Raw genomic sequence first — 17,361 nt, 5'->3', positions numbered from 1 at the left:
GGTTCGTGCCAAACGACCCTCGATTACGTCTCGAGGAGCGACCACGGGAGATTAAGGACTACCTTCGGCGACCTTTGTCCCTGATGCCGAAGGTGCTGAATCGAAGATTCTGAATCCCTGATTACCCCAAAGCTCCTCATGTCCATCACCTCAACAAGAGGTAAGCACGACAAAGCAGGTGAGCGGCGATGCAGTGACAGTGGATTTGGTGTCGGTTGTCGTCCAAGGACAATACCTAAAAATTTGCTGACACCAATTTTCTGTGTCCACTCCACGAAGCACACAATTTCCAACTTTGAGGGAGAATGCCCCTGAGTGACTTGAAGGAATAGAATGGTTGGTTGCTCTCAAAAGTGAACTGCAAGCATCACCAGACTTGGATAGCAAACAAAAATTGTTGCCAGCTTTCAAGTCAACGGTACAGCAAAAGGCACAGCCACGTAAGCAATACATGCCCGAGCTTGCTACATTGATGCCGAAAACTACCAGGAAAATTTTTGGATTAGAAGCCAGCCTTGCAGCTTCAGTGCACATGACGTATGATTACAAGACAGCATCAGTCGGTCAAAGTTGCCACTCGACCAAACTGAATACCGACGTGCCAGGAGCGTCATCTGACAACAAGGTCCACAGGTACTACGACTGAACGCCTGACACAAGACTGTCGCAGAAAAAACTTGTTATGGAACCATTTACTAAGAATCAATAATTATGTAATCAAGTGGAAATAAACATATTTGATACACTAACCAGATAAACATATTTCCGCTTGCCTTCATGCCTTGAGAGTCTACACACCAAGAATTGTGTCCATTGCACGCTCTGGACCTTACGAGGACGCTCTCTTCTCTGACCCTTTAATATTAATTAAGGGGTCATACCAGACTGGCAGACTTCTTGCAAGGGGCTGCATTCGTTCAACCTTTCCTGAACATGTGGTGCATCCGAAAACCAACTCCAGTGATGTGAAAATGTTATTTATTAATTTATTCCTTCCAGGGGCCTTCGTAGGCATTGCAGAGAGGATACGGAAAACTACATACATGATAATAGCATTAAACCACACTGCTGTAACTTGTTAATTGGAAAAACAAACACACCTCTGAGCATATAGTTTAATAGTATGTGTTGATGCATTGTTATATAGCATGACACTTCCTATATGTATGACACAATAGACCCTTTGCAGAACCTTATGAAGCAACACAACCGTCACCATTTTTTTCGGCGCAAAGCACACGAATGGGCCCCAGTTCACGTCGAACGCCAATGCAGCATTCGAGTCCAATAGGTGCTGAGCCGAATTCACAGGGATGGCGGACATAACATTCTTGTCGAACAAATACCCAAAGTATGAAAGCTGGGGTAATTACAGTAGTAGCTACTGTAATTTGTTTCATCAGAATTTGGCAGACGGCAAAGGCTACGGTCTCGGTGAGTCAATACACACATTGGAGAGAGGCACATGACAGCATATCACCAGAGTGCTCGTCTGCACAGATTTGTCACACACCGTCTATCTGATTGGCTCGAGGGGGCTGTGGCGGTTGGCCTTTTCCAAGTTACGGTGATGCGAAGTATAGACAGCCCACACTTTTAAAAAGAGTCTATTGAAGAGACCGAAAGGAGTGGTAGTCAACATTTTTCAACAAGACTGCTCTCCAGGCAAGGGATGAACACAAATATGAATCATCTTATCCAGGTAATTAGAACAATTAAATAATTGACCGACTAATACAATGCACTCTTGATGGAAAAGAGTATAGCTGCAATAAATCCTACAAAACAGAAAAAAATGCGCTGTTAATCTATGCATGCACCAAAACAGTTGTTCTTATAGCAAGTCGAATAGCTTTGAAGCGGGTGCCTGCAACGATTTATTCTTCCCCATACTCAATAAAACGCCAACCTCGTAGCTGAAAATAAGGGTGCACATCGCACTCACACACACACAAAAAAAAAGGAAGAAAAGCGATTGAATGTAGAATCGTGATTAGCACAAAAGGTTAAAATCGCAGGAGCTTCCTCGCTAAAAGTTGCTATGGTTGTTCGGTGACGGAGGGCTGAAACAACTTCCCTTAGGTCCTAACGCGACGTATACACTTCGCGTAGATTCTCAGATATTTCAACGTTCAAACAAAGCTAAGAGAATGCGAAAATTTCATGTTAAAAGCACTCAAAGCTCTATCGATCCTCGGACACATCCCGGAATCCAAGCACCGGTACGGCGATGCAGAGCTGATGCTGTCTCACAGGCGTTAATATCCAGATGATCCAGAGCGATCTTGCGCAAAAACGGTATAAAGTCTCATTCCTTCATATTTTCACATTATACCTGCGTTAGCGAGCACGAAGAAGCCCGAAGTCGTCGGAAAGCAGCTGCACATCACGGCTACCGCGCACCGAACAAACTCGCATCCGCCAGCTCTGGGCGCTGCCATCTTACCTGTGACGTCACGGCTCTTGGGAGGTCACGTGACGAGTGGTCACATTTGCGTAAAATATGGCGGCAACCGGGGGGGTGCCACTTCCGAACTTCCGGTTTATCACTCTAAGCCCCTCTACCTCGTTGCTCCCCTCCCTGGCCACCTCAAAGCGACGGCGTTGCGCCGGCAAACAGCGTGGGTAGCGTTTGGTATTTTGCGGAAGACACCGGTGCCATTAGACAGTTGGTTAATGTGCATGCTTTCTACGCAAGAGCATAGGCCGGTGCTGTGTACCTAACTGTAGAGGAAACTACGACAGCGGGCCAAAAGTTAGGCTGGGTTTCCGAGCGATCCTGAACGAAGAGCAAAATGGCAGCGTGCTGTGCGACGTGACGACGTCGACGTTGGAAAGCTGAAGGATCCACAGGTGAGCCTTATCTCCTTCCTGTTCTCCTGCCTTGTTACTACCTAAACCTTGTTACTACCGGTGGAGCTGCAGGGACCGGATTGGGGTGTGGCACCGGTCCAACTGGTGCCACAGGACTGGCGACGCTTGTTGCCTCTGGGGTGGGTGGCGCTCCGCTGGCCACGACTGGTGCTGTTGGGCCCCCTGCAGGCTGGTCCTCTGAAGCGACGGCCGAGGGTGCAAGCCAGGTCCCGGAGCGAGGCCCGACATGGTCGGCGTGCCGGTGCCAGGTGGTCCCGTCGGGCATGCGGACGAGCAGCGATGAGGCACTCGCTGGTGAAACCACACGCCCGGCAGACCAGGGTGGGCCAGGACGGAAGTTCCTGGCGTAGACCGACGCTCCCGGCTCCGGTAAAGGCCCGGGACGGCACCCTCGGTCAGCAGCCAGCTTCTGCTTCAGCTGCTTTTGGAGCGTCGTGGACCGGAGGTCTGGATGCAAGACGTCCAGGGGCGTCTTGACCATCCGGCCCAGCAGAAGCTCGCAGGGGGCACGGCCAGTGACCTCATGGGGTGTGGTCCGGTACTGAAATAGTACCCGGGCACCTGCGTTCGGAAATCCCCGGGCTGGCTCTTCTTGAGCTTGTCCTTGATAGTCTGGACCACTCGCTCGGCTGCACCATTGGAAGCAGGATGGTACGGCGGAACCAGCATCCGGCGGATCCCATTCCTCTGCAGCCAGTCCAGGTACTCGGCGCTGGCGAAAGCGGGACCATTGTCGGACACAATAATGTCCGGCAATCCCTGCGCTGCGAAGACTTGAAGCAGCGCCGCAATGGTCTCGCTTGCCGAGGGACTGGTGACTGGCAGTGCCTCCACCCACTTGGAGAAGGCGTCCACTACCACCAGGAAGTAGTGGCCCTTGAAGGGTCCCGCGTAGTCCACGTGCAAGCGGGACCACGGCTTCTGTGGGAACGGCCAGGGGGTGATCTCCACGTGGCGCGAGGCTCGCTGGTTCTCCTGGCAGACCTGGCAGCCCTGCACCTGGTGCACGATGTCCTGGTCCAAGCCAGGCCACCAAACGTGCGACCGTGCCACCATCTTGGTCTTTTCAATGCCAGGGTGCCCCGCGTGCAGCAACTGCAGCACCTTGGCCCGCAGACTTTGTGGAATCACCGCCCTGGAACCCCACAGGAGGCAGCCCTGCTCCAAGCTCAGCTCGGCGGTCTTGTGGCTGTAGGCCTGGTGACGCAGCTCCTCCCCTCGGGAAACCGCCTTGACCACCTGAGACAGGACCGGGTCCCGGCTGGTCGCCTGCGCCACCGCAGTCCTGGTGAGCACCCCCGGGTAGGCCTGCTCCAGCAGGAACACGTCAGCTGGCTCTGGAACGGCAGCAGGCACCTCCGGCAAAGGCAGGCGGCTCAGGGCGTCAGCAGGTCCCAGGTCCTTCCCAGGGCGGTAGACCAGCTTGTACCTTTAGGTTGCCAGCGTCAAGGCCCAGCGTACCACACGAGGCGATGCTTGCACTGGGACTGCCTTGTCAGGTCCCAGCAGTCCCAGCAGCGGCTTGTGGTCCGTGACTGCCTCGAACTGCCGGCCCCACAGGTACTGATGAAAGCGCTGGACCCCGAAGGTGAGGGCCAAGCCTTCCTTGTCGAGCTGGCTGTAGCGTTGCTCCGCCGCATGAAGCCGACGAGAAGCAAACGCCACAGGGTGTTCCTGACCATCCTGACCCCGGTGCGACAGGACGGCTCCTACCCCATATGGTGACGCATCCACGGTGAGGACCACAGGCTTGGCCGGATCGAAGTGCACCAGCACTGGAGCTTTAACGACGAGCTCCTTGCTGCGCTGGAAGGCCAAGTCCTGCTCCTTCTTCCAGGCCCACTGCGCCCCTCTCGAAGCAGGCGATGCAGCGGCTCCAGATGCGTCGAAAGGTTGGGCAGGAACCTCCTGTAGAAGTTGATGAGGCCGAGGTAGCTCTGAAGCTCCTTCTTGCTCTTGGGCTTGGGCGCCTTGAGCACGGCCTCAATCTTGCGGGGTGCCGGGGCCAGGCGAGCCTGGGAGATGATGTGTCCCAGGTACTCCACGCTGGGGGTCAGGAACACGCACTTGTCCAGCCTCAGCTTGAGACCGGCGTCCTGCAGTCGTGTCAGGACTTTGCGCAGGTTCTGCAGGTGGTCCCCGTCGTCGGTACCGGTAACCAGGATGTCGTCCAAGTACACCGCCACGTGCCTCATGCCCCTGAAGAGGTTGTCCATCCCTCTCTTGAAGATGGCTGGGGCTGAGGCCACGCCGAACTGCAGGCGCGTGTACTGGAAGAGTCCCATGGTAGTCGAAATGGTGACATACTTCCGGGCGGCATCCTGGAGCACCAGCTGCTGGTAGGCATCTCGAAGGTCGAGCTTGGTGAACTTCTGTCCCCCGGACAGAGCCGACCAGAGATCTTCTACCCGAGGCAGCGGGTACTTCTCGACGGTAGCGACGGGGTTGATGGTGACCTTGAAGTCCCTGCAGATCCTGACGCGGCCGTCTTGCTTGAGGACTGGCACAATCGGTGCGGCCCACTCGGAAGTCTTGACGGGCACCAGGATACCCTCTCGCTGCAGCCTTTGCAGCTCCTGGGTGACCCCGTCCTTCGGGGCAAACGGCAGCGGACGCGGCTTGAAGAACCGAGGCCGGGCTCCCTCAGGAACGTGGATGTCGACTGTCGTGCCGGCGAAGGTGCCCACCCCCGGCTGGAACAGGGACAGGAAGTCGGTCAGGAGGCTCGGGACGTCGTTCACCGCGTGCAGCGCAGCTTCTTGGTACTCCGGCAGCCGAACACCCAGCGAGTGAATCCAGTTCCGGCCCAGCAGCGTCGGCGACGACCCCTTGATTAAATAAAGGGGAAGGATTGCCTCCCTGTCGCCAAGGCGAACGCTGACTTGGGCCCAACCCTGGACCTGGGAAAGCTGCCCGGAGTAGCTGCGCAGCATGACGTCAGACGCCTCGATGGACACGCCGGGGAAGGTCCGCTTGAACAGCTTCCCGGGCATGACCGACACGCTGGCCCCTGTGTCCAGCTCCATGGTGATGGGGTGGCCGCAGATTTCGATGGACACCAAGTAAGGTGGCACAGACGACGAAATTCTCCTGGTGTGCCACACGTCGAAAATCTGCGGGTCCTCGGCGACGACGTGGACCCTGGCTGAAGACGAACCCGGGCCTGGTGCCGCTCGTCCCCGCCGCGTTCTCTTGCGACGGCCCCCCTGGCCGCGGGCTTGGCTGGAACCCGGGCTTGAACCAGGCTGCCGCTGCTGCTGCTGCTGGCTGCCGCTCGTCCTCCCCCCTCGGCAGACACGTGCGAGGTGCCCAGTTCTCCCGCACGTGAAACATTGTGCATGGACGAACTGGCACTGTGAGGGGTGTGGGCAGCACCGCAGCGGCTGCAGGCACCGCTCCTTGTCGCCATCTTGTTCACCGCCGCTTCCGTCGACGGGGAGCCGGCCGCACGCGCTATCTCGCTGGCGTCCTTCGCTGCTGCTTCCATCGCCAGCGCTGCCTTCCCCGCGTCGTCCAGCGTGGGGTCGGGGAGCTCCAGGAGTCGCGTCTGCATGGCGGGGTTGTTGATGCCGCATACGAACCGGTCCCGGAGTAGCGAGTCCAACTGGTCGCCGAAGGCGCAGGTGCTCGCTAACCCTCGTAGCGCAGCGACGAACTGCCCGAGGGTCTCCCCCTCCAGGCGGCTCCGGTTGTTGAAGCGGAACCGCTCCATAAGCGTGGACGGCGCCGGGCTGAAGTGCGAGCGCAGCGTGGCGAGCAGCTCACCCAGCGTTTTGACGTGCGGCGTGGCCGGCTTGAGGAGGTCGAGAAGGAGGCTGAAGACGCGGGTCCCGCAGCTGGCCAAGAAGATGTCCCGTTGTTTCGCCTCCGGCGTGTCGTTCGCCCGGAAGAACACGTGGACTTGTTCTTCGTAGACTGGCCAGGCGGACCCACCTCCCTCGAACGGCTCGAGCCTCCCGTACAGCGGCATGGCGACAGGAGCGGGGGACGGTGTTGCGACTCTCTCGGCGGCGTAAGCCGAACCGTGCACGTTGGTGGCCTCCAGTGCCACGGTTCCTCGTCGCCAGTGTCACGATCTTTCTGGAACGTGGACGAAGGGGGCCGAAGCACCCGCCGAGGAGAGACGACACGCAGCCTGGTTGTGAGGGTGGACGATGACTACTGACCGGAGCGGCGTGCGCTCTACGGCGTTTATCGGGCGAGGTGATCAATGTTGCCCGCCGAGCCAGGCGGCCGCAGACGGGCGGACTGGAGGGGGGCGCCACTAACTTGTCACACTGATGGTTTCCTGGTGGCAGTCAGCCGCCGCGAAATGCTATCAAGATGTCTTGGTGGTGATTCTGATTGTACATCGATTGTCTCTGACTGTACGTCAAAAAGCTTTGACGTGCAGACAGATGTACGGTCAAAGGACCTAAAGTTCGTTCGGATACCACTATTTCGTCAAATCTATGAATACGAAAAATAATCTATGCACGAGAAAACGATTTCGGGACGTGAGCCCATAAAACCGCTGATGTTAGAGATATGACACGCAACCGACCGACAACCCTGATCAGAAGCCCGCCGAAACGCCGAACACGCCACTTTCGCTTCGCCCGTAGAGGCTTCGCCAGCTTCGCCGAGCTTCCATGAACGATCGCTCTCGACTCGTTTTGTTTGCCCGCTTGCTTAGTAGAATTTCTACTCGACAAGACCCAGCCTGTCGTGAGTTCCAACCACTGATATCTATGTCTATTTGCTGGATCGCGTTTGACCAGCTCCGCCTATGGACCGAAATGCGGTCACTGGCGGCCATCTTTAGGTAGCGTTATATCATCTCTAGCCATCAAAGTAATATGGCGGACAGCGCAATGGCGGCCGGGTGCCACAAAATAGCCGTGGATCTAGTACACTGTACCGTGGGAGATAATTCGTGCTTGATTCAAGTTGTTCGACGACGCAGATTCTTGAAACCCGGCGTGAACGGTAGCCTCACCTTTGAGGGCCCGGAGAAAGTTCTACGAAAGCGCAGCACCGGGGGAAAGCAGCGCAGCTCGCATCGAAAGCAGACCCCGTAACGGCGTCTGCTTTCGATGCTTCCTTGGATGCGACTTTCGATGCGAGCTGTGCTGCTTTTCCCCCGGTGCTGCGATTTCGTAAAACTTTCACCGGGTCCTCAAAGATCGCGCTACCGTTCACGCTGGGTTTCAAAAACATGTTTCGTCAAACAATTTCAATCAAGCACGAAATATCATCCACTGTATTTTGACGGCAGCCTGCCACCACACCTGCCAAAACGCTGTCTGCCATGGATAGATTACAGTGGCTGCAGGAGCTGTACCTTGGCTAGAGGTAATATAACTCTACCTAAAGATGGCCGCCAGTGACCGCATTCGCAGAGCGGGCAAACGCGATCCATTAATTGTCATTGAGATCAGTGGTTCCGACGATGTAAGGGACTTCAGCGGTGTAGTTGAAGACGACAAGGTGTACCAGGTCTACTGGGCCGGAGGCGCACGAACAAAAGCATCGTTCACGACGCGAAAGTACTCTACATGGCAGGTGAGTAGAACTGTAGTACGGCGATTGATGTACGAGTGCTTTGCATAACATACTGAAGGCTTAACTGCATATGCAGCCGAAGCATTCTTTAGAGCGATGCGCTCATTGTCGGAATCTCGAGCTGTAATACTAAAATGCTCCTGACTCGGTCCGAGAGATTTGGGCCATAGAGTTATTATAATGTACGCTAGAGGTTCAAGTGGCGCTAGTGTCTATGCGACTTCCGTGACGCAAATTGAAGCAGACAGCAACCAGTCTACTTTTGCGGTGCTCCTGTGCATTCCTATGGGAAAACGCGCGTGCATTTTGTCTCTTCGCCGGAAAATAACATGGAACACTTTGGTTATTTCGGTCGTACCGAATAGTATGTGTCTTAATTAACATTGTAAAAGTGTAATTGCTTTGGTTTGCGCATTTTTCTTCATCAGTGAGCGATGTTGAACTTTGCTGTATTTCAGTCCCAAACGTGTGTTCCGCAGCAGGTGTGTAAAAACAAGCGACGATTCAAAGCAAAATTACGATCGAAACGAATATAGAGTGTGTTCAAGGCTCGCCTGCATTCCGGTGACGCTTGTATATTGATAATATGCCAGTCCTGTCACCATATGAAAATGATCCCGTCGTGCATGAGCGGATAAAAACCTTCAACGTAGAGAATAAAGTCCGTGGGATATGAAAGGTGTCTCTTCGTATTGTTTTCTCTGCCGGGCAGCTTTTATCGCGCACTTGTTCTCAAAGATGTCTAGCGCGGGGGTGATATTTTGAACGTAGAACACGCAGCTTCGCTCAGGACAGAAAGAATAAAGCGGTACTCACTTATTTAAAATCGGAATAGATTACGTGGCCTTCAATTTATTTTGATCGTATACATACACTGCAAGTTACTGATCCGGTGTTGCTGAGTAGTTCTTGCCGCCGCTCTTGATTTTCCAGATGTCCTTCGTTCGTTTGGCATGTATATCTCCCATGCTGGAAATCGCCGACGCCGCGTTCGCGCTAACAGTGTCCGACAGTGCACATAAATACACGTACTGAGCCGTTTTAGCACCGTTTTTAGTGCGATGAATTTGAGAAAAAAACGCCGTAACTGACCAATTCTTTCGTCGGCCTGACTGAGAAATGTTCCAAATTACCTAGTACGTACGAATTATTTGGGATATTTGCTCTTATGATCGAGCGCAGGGAGAAAATGCACTCACTTTTTCCCATAGAAATGCATTATCGGAAGTAAATTTTCGACTGGTTGCTGTCTGCTTCAATTTGCGTCAGCACACTAGCGCCACTTGAACCTCTAGCCTGCATTATAATCACTCTATGGTTTGGGCTAGAAAGTTTATACCTTTCTATCTGACATGGGCTATTGGCCTTACCGCTGTGTCGTACCTCATTATTATTGTTTCATGAAGAGTGCAGACAAAAAGCATCCGCGAGCGTAGTTCAGATATGTCTGCTGCTCGCGTTCGTCCGTGGAAGCCAGCGCTGGCTGTTGTAGCATGCATGCCTGCTCTCTAGCTTCAATGGAGTCGCATAGGTTTTGTGAATTAAAGTGTATACGGTCGTCCCGAAAGGTTCAGACATCCAGGGCGTTTTTTTGAAACATGCTTACGGTGCATGTGGTCCCGTTTGTAAACAAATGTCCCTTTTGCCTGAAAACGCAAATTTCAAAAGGGGGAAAAAACAAAGGACTGGTACACACTCTTCCTGATTTTTGATGTCATGAATTACAATCATTTTAAGGATTTCTGAATCGTTTCACAGCCATGCAAGATGGCCACCTAGGCATAGGGGTTAAGGTGGACGCGGGTTCGATCCGCGGTGGACCTGTTTTTTTTTTTTTCTTAATTTTTTCTCGAACGTTTTGTTTTGTCCAGGCATTTGGCGATATTTATGAGGGCGTATAGCTTTACTCTTATATGAATGCTGCCCTTGTTGATAAAGTCCCTTGGCAGTGGCAGTCAGACGTCATCTGATGGACCATCAGATGACGTCTGATGGTCCAGCACGTTCCACCAAGGCTGCTGACTGGCCAGTCACTGTCCCAAATTACGTATCCTGATGGAATTTTCAATAGGGGTTTTACCCTACGAGGTAAATCTTTGTTGAAATAATACTGTTGCATGGATTATGATGACACAGGGTAATATTAATACAGTACAAAGCGACAGGGCACGCACGCACGGGGGATCGGTGGCCGATCATTCCATTTTCGAACGCACGAGCGCAAGGAAGTGAAATTATGAGCTCCGAAGGAGCGGCGATAAAGGGGTATTCACACGAGGGAGAAATCCCGGGGATTTCTCCCCGGCACGCGCATCCCACGACGAAAACGTCAGGCTTTGCGATGTGCAAAAGTCTCGCGTTTTCATCTCGTGATGCGCGCGTGCCGGGGAGAAATCCCCGGGATTTCTCCCTCGTGTGAATACCCCTTAACGGCCCTCGCCGGCCGCGGTGATACTGTTTTTCCCGGCTCAAGTGAGTACAGGTTTTTGTTGCCCCAGCTTCCATCACGTGATTCAATGAAGAAAGCGGTCGTCCTTCACTGCTACATGGCCGGAAGGTCCTACAGGATTGAGGATTTCCGGCAACCGCTCGACGAACTAGGGGTCCTCAGGGAGGTAGCCGGAATTGGGGCGTACCAGATGTCCCATGTCTGGCTGCTTGACCTGAGGTCCGACGCGGCCAAGCTCAAGCTGGTGAACGCAGGGCGGCTCGCTGTCAAAGGACGCACCTGCATCGTCGTGGACCCCTCCAGGCAAGAGGTGCGCATCAAGTTGCACTGGGTGGCGTTCGACGTGTCGAACGACACCATTCGCAAGGCTTTTTCGGAGTACGGCGAGGTGAAGGACGTTACGCCCGATCGCTGGAAGGTGCCAGGCTTCGAGGGAGCCGAGTCTACCACCCGGATAGTGCGGCTGGTACTCCGGGAGGGTGTCAACCTTGACCGCCTCCCCCATCAGCTGCGCTTAGGAGGCGGCTTGGTATTGGTCGTCGTGCCTGGGAGGGCCCCAGTATGCCTCCGGTGCCGGAGGACGGGGCATATACGTCGAGACTGCCGGGCTCCCAGGTGCTGCGAGTGTCGCGCTTATGGCCACGAGCGTGACGACTGCGTCCGCTCCTACGCCCGAGCCGAGAGACGAGGAGTCAACGAAGACCACGTCGACGACATGATGGACGAGGAAGAGGCGGAGAGAGCGGCCGCGCCCGTGAAAACCCAGGCCGAACAAGCCAAGAGCGACGTCGCTTCCGGCACCTCCCCCGAAGTGAGCAACCCCGTGCTGCCGGACAAGCCGTCGACTGCGGCTTCTGCAGATCCACCTGCAGTCGAGCGCTCGACGGTACCTCCAACAGGGAGCGCCGGCGGCGCAGCTGGTGCTTCGCCATTGCCAGACAAGGTCTCCATCACACCAGAGATGGACGTCGAGCTGGGCTCTGCGAAGCGTAGGTTCGAAGACGTCACGGACACGACTGGTCAGGAACTTCGGCTGCGTCAGCTCGAACGCAGGTGGAGAATGGTGTCGGGCGGGAGCGGAGTGGATGGCCACCAGCGGTCCGGCGCAGACCACGGAGGACCACGCGACAAACTGTCGCAGTGAACGGCAGTGTAGGCGGGTTGGTCCTCATTAACCCATGGTCTCCTTACAAAGTCCTGTCCGAGTAGCGACCCTTAATGTCCGAGGCCTCTCAGATCGCAGGAGGCAGAGGCAACTCTGCCGTCTAGCAGTCGAACAGGACCTCGACATCATCGCTGTGCAGGAGACCAAGGTCGAGAGTGAGGACCAGACCAACTTCATGGTTAGACCTTTTTTGGCGCGTTACGAAGTGTGTGTTAGTCACGCGGTTGGGTCGTCGGGGGGCTGTTTTTTGTTAGTGCGCCAGAGTTTGGGTGCAACAGTCGAAGCGGTGACGACGTGTGATTCAGGGCGATTTGTTGTATGTGATTTTTCTCTTTCATCGTATGATTGGAGGGTCACATGTGTGTACCCCTCGAATAGGGTTGATGAGAGGCGGGAGTTTTTTGATTTCATGAATCAGTATTGCAAAAGTGATCGCCTCATTATTTTTCTTGGCGATTTCAATTGCGTCTGCTCTGCTGGGGACAAGTCCAGCTCAACGCCCTATCGCGATTTAAGCACCGAGAGCCTTCTGAGATTAATCAACGAGTCCGGCTTTGATGACGTCGGGGAATGTTTGAGGAATGGCCGCGAAATCCAGTACACCCATTTCCAAGGGTCGAGTCACGCCCATCTAGATCGAGCGTACGTGTCTTTAGATTTGATACCATTATGTTTTGAATATCGCGTGCACCCTGTTTCCTTTAGTGATCACTGTCTAGTTTCCTTTTGTATGCGTAGTAAATCCCAAGCCAGGAAAGTCTTCAGCTGGGATTTATGGAAATGGAACGCGAAACTGTTGGAGGATGACGTTTTCACTGCCCAAGTGCAGGCCGCGGTTGAAACACTGGAGAGGCAGAAAAAATCAGGGTATGGTGTGAGATGGGAGCTTTTTAAGCAGGAAATAAAAATGAAAGCGTTAGAGCGGGCAGGCGTACTTAAAAGCACTGAAAGAAGCAACGAAATGTTATTGCGTAATAATTTGCGGATACTGCTAAAGGAGGAGATTAAAATGCCTGGGGCATACAAAGACAATATTTTTTTTGTGTGAAAGATAAACTCGAGATTCAAGATCGGGAACGATACTGTGGGGCGATTGTTAGAGCCAGAGCCGAAAGATGGTCAACAGGCGAAGCGCCAACTAAGCGTGCGCTGAGCCTCGAGAAAAGATATGCTCGGCGTAACGAGATAACGGGGGTAGAGAGGAACGGATCACTTACGACCGATAAGGACGAAATCGAACTCGCATTTTTCGAATATTACAGTAGATTATTTGCGTCCTGTCCAGTAGATGTCCAGCTTTTTAAAGATGAATTTTTGGGTTTCATGCCGCGCATAGATGACGAAACGAACGAATTACTAGAATCGACCATCAGCGTAGAGGAAGTGGTCTTTGCAATAGAAGCCCTAAACCCGGGAAAGTCCCCTGGCCCAGACGGCCTAACTGCAGTTTTTTATAAGACTCAGAAGCACGAGATTGCCGCAGTCCTAGCCAAGGTATTCAATGAAGCATATGATTTGAATATGTTGCCTCCATCTTTTATGTCGTCGCACACAGTGTTAATTCCCAAAACAGATGACGCAGTTAAGTTGCAGCACGTCACAGCGTATCGGCCGATCAGTCTGACTAATGTCGACTACAAAATTTTAATGAAGATCTTAGCAAGGAGATTGCAATCTGTAATATCGGAAATAGTGGGGCCCCATCAAACTTGCGGCATTAAAGGAAGGACTATTTGCACCAACACCCATAAAGCACGCAGTGTTCTGGAGTGTTGCGACGCAATGCGTACTTGCGTTGCGATGCTCCAGGTAGATTTGGAAAAGGCTTTTGATCGCGTGCCTCACGACCTGCTTTTAACCATTCTCGATCATGTAAACGTCGGCGCTGTTATCCGTGAAGGTGTCAGCATGGCGTACAACGGTTGCTCGACGAGACTTATGGTGAACAAGTTGGTTGGAAAACGTATAAAAGTGAATCGATCCGTCCGCCAAGGGTGTCCTTTGTCACCACTTCTTTTTTGCATGTACATAGAATCCCTTTGCATTAGTATTTTTAAAAACAGTACTATCAGTGGTTTTCAGCTTCATGCGACCGAAGTTAAAGTGTTAGCGTATGCTGATGATATTGCAGTGTTTTGTTCCAACCGCGAGAGTATTGTTCAAGTCGTTCACACGCTTAAACGTTATTGCGAAGTCAGTGGCAGCTCTGTTAACTGGGCCAAGTGCCTGGGATTTTGGCATGGAGAGTGGAGCTCTACTCCTTGTTCGTTTGCCAACATGCAGTGGGTGACCACCCCCGTGAAATATTTGGGAGTGCCTCTAGAAAATTATCGCGATAGGGAACCCTATTGGCGACGGCAGGTGGTGGAGCTTCGCGAAAGAGTAGAAAAAAGTCGGAGGTATGATCTGTCTATTTTTGCACGGGCTACAGTTTGCAATTTGTTTTTTGTCAGCAAACTGTGGTACGTTCTACAAGTTTTGCATTGTTCGCGGGTAAATGTGCAGAAATTGCACCGGGTATTTGTAGTGTTTATTTGGGGTTCCACGTGGGAGCGATCGAGTAGGACGAATCTTTTCCGGCGCGTACGCAATGGGGGGCTTAGTTTGACGCATTTGTTTTTACGTCAGGTTGTTAATCGGTTCATGTATTTTCGGGACATAAGTGACCCCTTTTTGCGCACCGTTTGTCAAGTGAGAGTTGCAAGCAGGTTGCCTTAGTTGATTGTTTCACGTCTTCGATGTCGGGTGGTATTCATGGATATTTAAAGGAAGTATGTAAATTTCTGTTATGTGGTATTCATGGATATTTAAAGGAAGTATGTAAATTTCCTCATGTAAATTTCTGTTATCTCGTTTTTCAGTTGAGTATTTGAGTGAGGTTCCTCGGAAAAGATTGTATAAGGCTGTGTGCGATACTGTGTTTCCTGTACCTCTATACAGAGCCTTATACTGTGCAGGCCCAGGGCAAGATGTCTTGAAGCGCGTTAAGCGTATGGTGGTGCCCGCAGGCACCAAGTCTTTCTTCTTTACATTACATTCAGGTACACTGCCGGTCAAGACATGGTTAAACGAGAGGGGACTTTTTGTACCATGGGGGGATCACTGCTTTTTATGCAATAGCCAGAGACGGTCGAACACGTGTTTCTTGAGTGCTGGGATGGGGTCTTCTTCTGGAACGTCCTCCAACGTACCCTGAAGAAGGACCTCCCCCTGGATGCGCATGGAATCCGTTATCTATCGGTTAAAAACGAGGAAGGTTTTCCCTTTGACATGGTTATGCTGTTGGGTCTGCACAGTATTTGGAAGTCCCGAATGGCTGTTCACAACGCTGACAATAATGTACGGGAGGCGCGGGAATATTTTCGTGAAAGTGTATCTTTGTTAGTTGAAATCAACAGAGCACAGAAGTGCGAGCCTGAGTGGCTTCCGCGCATTGAGGCACTTTTGTCCATGAAACAATTTTAGCCTCCGACGCCAGTCACTTCGGACTGGTTTAGTTTAGCCTTGCCCTGCTTCCTATGGTTTGAGCCATATACCTGCCTGTTTGACAATGTAAAAAATCCGGCAATAAAAAAAAAAAAAAAAGGATCGGTGGCTGAGTGGTCTAGCGCACACCAGCTCGGAGCACGTGGAGCGAAAGCTCGTGCTGCACAACCCAGGGATCCTGGGTTCGAGCCCCACCCCTGCCCGTTTCGATCTGGATGAGCATCGTACCGGCGTGCGGTCGTGTATCACTACTGCGTGATGCACGTTAAAGACCCCAGGTTAGCGGCTGTACCGCACTGGCCAAATTTCTCATCTACAGCTGGGAGACTCGTCGCCCCTGTGAGGCAGACCAAGTTCTAGGCTGTATAAACACACACACAACCCAATTTTTTTTGGCACGCATGCACGCGCATACCTGCGTTATTCTAGAACACCATGCTTGCATCTTGCATGTGCGCTGTGTAGCATCAGCACAACAGTGATGTAGCGAGCGCACAGACATCCCCAACCAACATATTTAGTCGATTTGTCGTGAAATTAAAAACTGGGCTACGCGGCACCAGCACTCGCGGCGTCAGACAAGGCGGCTCATTACAAAAGGAAGCTAATCCGAACGGTATGTTAGCTTTTTTGGGTGTACCACCTAGGGATTCGTCAAACTAAGGTACTATTTGGACAAACTAGGCTTTTACACCGGGGGGGGGGGGGGGGGGGATAGGAAACCGGCGGCTCCTCCGTATTCGCTAAAATGTCATTCGATGAAACGTCATTGTTTCGGCTTCGTTCGCTAAAACGTCGTTCGCTCAAGTGAACGCCTCCAGTCCCACGCCCACGTTTCACCGAATGACACTTTAGCGAATAGTCGGACGCCGCGAAGCGGCGTTTTCGGGTAGGCCAAATGGGTTCACATTTTTGTAATGAGCCGCCGAAGACTGTCGCCGCGAAACGGCGCAAGCGCAGCGCGACCCCCCGTTATTCGCTACAACGTCGATTCGCTCAAATGTCGCTGTTCGCTAAAACATCATTCGCTCAAGCGATATGAACCCGACCTGGTGGGCTCGGGATGGTTCCGCCCGCGGTGCCACGTGTTTCGCAGGTGTAACAAGGACCGCCGGATGGACCAGTCATTAGAAAAATATTGACGAAACCATTTCCACTGGGAAGATACCTCTTCTGGCTCCAAACTTCCTAAGCGCAACTCCACCTCCACCCACCTCTCCCACTTGCTCCAGCTCTCCAATACTCTCCAACTTAGGGAGCCTACATACTCCAACTTGGTGTGTGGTGCTCTCAGTTAGCACGTCTTGCAACTTGGATTCTTTCGTTTTGCATGATGTTGTGGTGTGGAAGCACACGGGTTGTAAAGCTATGCAAAACTTGCGCGGCAGCTTTTTTTCTTTTTTTTGTTATGCTCGCCGTTGAAGAAGCAACGTCTGAAAATACCCTACTTTTGGCGGGGAAATGGCCGGACGGCCCTACAGCCCTACAATATACCATAAATGCCTAAAATACCCTACAAGTAGGGTAATTACCCTACGGTTGGCAACACTGAAACTGACTCGGAGACAAAGCCAGGCGCGCGTAGCGGACGCGCCTGTCCCTAACACGTGACATGCGAGAGCCCGAGAAAGTTCTCCGCCGACCCCCCTCCCTCCCCCCCCCCCCCCCCCCACCCACCCACCCGCCCCTCCCTCCCCTCCTCCAGTCATGTCACGTAAAGAGGCTTCAAAACACCCCGATGCCACGCAGAAAGTACAAATGTTCGGTATGACTCCCCCCCTCCCCCCCCCCCCCCCCCCCCTTTGAAATATAGGTTTCTAACGACCCTCAAAAAAGAAAAATA

The sequence above is a fragment of the Ixodes scapularis genome, unplaced genomic scaffold, assembly GCF_016920785.2.
Source record: "Ixodes scapularis isolate PalLabHiFi unplaced genomic scaffold, ASM1692078v2 ptg003810l_1__unscaffolded, whole genome shotgun sequence".
Taxonomy (NCBI): Eukaryota; Metazoa; Arthropoda; class Arachnida; order Ixodida; family Ixodidae; genus Ixodes; species Ixodes scapularis.
Note: the sequence above shows the minus strand (reverse complement) of the source record.